The 3133-nt window shown below is 29.2% G+C and overlaps 1 non-coding gene across 1 annotated transcript; it reads left to right on the top strand.

Annotated features, from left to right (window-relative positions):
- The first annotated feature begins 329 nt into the window (after window positions 1-329).
- On the top strand, window positions 330-1617 carry LOC103314618 (uncharacterized). Its single transcript, XR_010333163.1, has 3 exons — window positions 330-479; window positions 533-692; window positions 750-1617. It is a non-coding gene; the product is annotated as an uncharacterized LOC103314618 (transcript).
- Window positions 1618-3133: the final 1516 nt, after the last annotated feature.

Raw genomic sequence — 3133 nt, 5'->3', positions numbered from 1 at the left:
ATTGCGATCATGACTGTTAGACAACGTTGCCACATATAATTTACCTAAAATCCGTTATTTATCAATAACTTTAATACAAAGAATCTTTTTACTATTTTTATTTTTATATGTAACCAGTTCTCTACATTGAGTTGATGCGCCAGTTTTTGAGCACGCTGTATATACATGTAGTTTAACAAAGTAACAAATTTTGCTCCAAAAAATTAAAATATTACGGTTAAAATTGCTGGTATTATTCCCCAAAAACAGTTATAAGGAAATAAAATAAAAACATTTATGGTGCAGCCTTAAATCTTGTAATAAAACACTGATTAGGTGATACGTTTTATTCGTTTCAAATAGCAAATAATTTTTTATGAAAATGGAATTTTTGATTAAAAATTTTCGTGTATAAAACGATTCAAATTTAAGTAAAGTTTAAAATCTCGCAATGATGGTCAAGTTTTTTGTTTGTTTGCTGCTTTTCTTTGCCTCTGATGGTAAGTACATACGTTATTACGTACTTTCTTCCAATGTTTGATACATATTTCAGTCAGGTCAATGTTGAATGGAAAGTTTAAATTAGACAATAGCACCGATGTTTTGACCATCAAACATGTAAAAAATGATGTAGTGCTGAAATCATGTGTGGGATTTATGATTTCCTTTACGCGACATTGGCTTGTCTCATCAGCTTTTTGTCTCCATAGCAAGTATGCAACAAAATTTTTTTATTAAAAAAAAGTTTTTTATTAACCCAATTTTTCTAGTCCGGAGGATAAAATAATAGTAGAAGTTGGAATCGAAGATGGAAACAATTACAAAGTCATTCATTATAATGACACAAAAGCTGTAATTCATCCAGGTTATGACGAGAAGACTGGAAAACACGACATCGGTTTGCTTTTTGTTAAGGAAACTATTACCGACAAATTTCCATACAGATTAAAAGTTAAATTTGTTCATTTTCCCCAAATGAATGGATTTGTAGAAAGCTGGAATATGGACCCAGCAACTGGCCAGAAATCAACTCGCGTTGTTTATTCACTCTTTGATATTTATCCCATGTCTGAATGCAAGTTGAAATTTGCGAAATTCGACGGTATTGCGAGTTTAAATGAAGATTTTCAAGTGTGCGCTTTTCCAAAGGAAAATGGAACAGGTTTATGCGAGCCAGACTCTGGTGCGCCTTTATATGTACAACTGGATAAACAGAGACAGCTCTATGGAATAGTAGGGACATTCAACGACATTTTTGCAGTAACAAGTGGACGACAACATCATTGTGACCCACATCATAGACACCCGGTTATTTTTACACAACTTTGGCCCTATTTTCCTTGGATTGCCGAAATTACTAAAGTTCCTTATGAGACTTTAATAATAAATCATTGACCATATTTTTGGTTATTTAATAATTATTTTATTATTCGTTTTCAACTCCGCGCAAAATGATGTAAAAATAATTTTTACATTTGAAATAAACAAAATAAAAAGTTTGGAAGTACACGTTGTAGTTATTCAGATCAATCTCTGTTAGATCATTGATTACCTTCAACACGTGCCTAGTAATAATGTTATCAAGGAAGCACTGTTTGTATTTTTTATTAATTATTAAAACTGAAGGTGTAAAACGAATCGTTTGGTTTTTATTTTTTTAACAGTAGTCACTAAAATGATTTGAATTTTTTTTAGGAATATGTAAGTAGCTAAAAAGGCACAAAATTATTAAAAGTATTTTCCTGAAATGCGTCCTAAGGTATAAATAACATCTACATAATATAAAAAGTTCAAATTTAATAATAACTGAGCTACAGAAGACGGGAGCTAGGCTGGACCACTCTATTATTTTTGCAACATAATTTTATTTTATATGTTTTAACAATCAATTTATTATATAAAATGGTTAAAACTTTCAAAAATTTGTCAAAGACTCCTAACGGAGACAGATATAACGTGATAATTATTAAATTACACTGTGTTGGATTAAGGGATTCTATTAAAAAAATGTTGATGGCGTCATTACTCAGAAAGCAAAAGGTGAAAAATATCAAATTTAATTAATGTAAATGTACTTTTTTAAAATGAAATTTGAACCATTCTAGCATTTTTACTTTAAAAAAATATTTGAATAAGCTTCAGTGTTTTTAATTATAACTATTTCAGTCACTTAGATCTACAAAATTTTAATATAACTGTCTTTTACTTTTCTTGTATTTCAGTTTTTAACTTTTTAGCTTTTCATTCTCTTGTGAATTGTTTTTTCATACAGAATCTAATGTTTCAATCTATTCGTGTTTTTCTTTCCCAGTTCTATATTTTTTTAGTTTCTTAGTCGCTTAGTTCTTCAGAATTTCAGTCTCAAGATTTTTTTAGTTTTTTGTGTTTTTAGTTTAGTTTCTCAGCGTCAGAGTTTGAACTTTTAATTTTTGAAAATGTACAGTGCGCATTTATTAAAATTATTAATTCTTCGAAACCGACAGTCTAGATTTTAAGTAATTGTGTGAAAGTCCTACTTTTCTAGGATTCATAGTTTTTGTGTAATAAATTTAAAAAAAAGTGTGTTTTGATAAAAAAATATCAAATTATTTAAAAAACTAAGCCGAATCGACCATTTTATTTGCATCTAAGGCGAAATCCCATTCTCTGATAAAGACTGGCCCTTAAAACCGGTTCACTGCTGTCTCATTTGTCCCAGGGATGAATAACTGACCAATAATCGTGGATAGGATGGACTTGTTGTTGGTAAAGATTGATTCTCGCAATTAGTTCGTGTTCATACTCAAACATTTTGAAAGTTTTTCAGTACAAAATCAATTGTTTTGGAAGATTCCCATTCGGAATTCAAAAGTGTACCTAATTAGACCAAAAATCTTAATATTATTTTAGTTATTAATTTAGGCATTCTTTTAACAATTTAATGATCTTTGAGAAGCAAAAACAAAAAATCGGGTGGTCCATTTAACTTTACAAGTTACTTAACTTTTAGCAAACTTCTTAGGTAATTTTTTTATCTCAGACTTCCAGTCTTACAATTTCATGGTTTCTTAGTATTTCAATACCCAATTTTTAACTTTATTCATAGTATTTCAGCGTTTCTGTTTCTTAATTTCCTAAATTTCATATTCATTTTTACTGCTTTATTTTTTATTTT

This window comes from Tribolium castaneum, chromosome 2 (assembly GCF_031307605.1).
Source record: "Tribolium castaneum strain GA2 chromosome 2, icTriCast1.1, whole genome shotgun sequence".
Classification (NCBI taxonomy): Eukaryota; Metazoa; Arthropoda; class Insecta; order Coleoptera; family Tenebrionidae; genus Tribolium; species Tribolium castaneum.
This window is presented reverse-complemented; position numbering and strand designations above follow the sequence as displayed.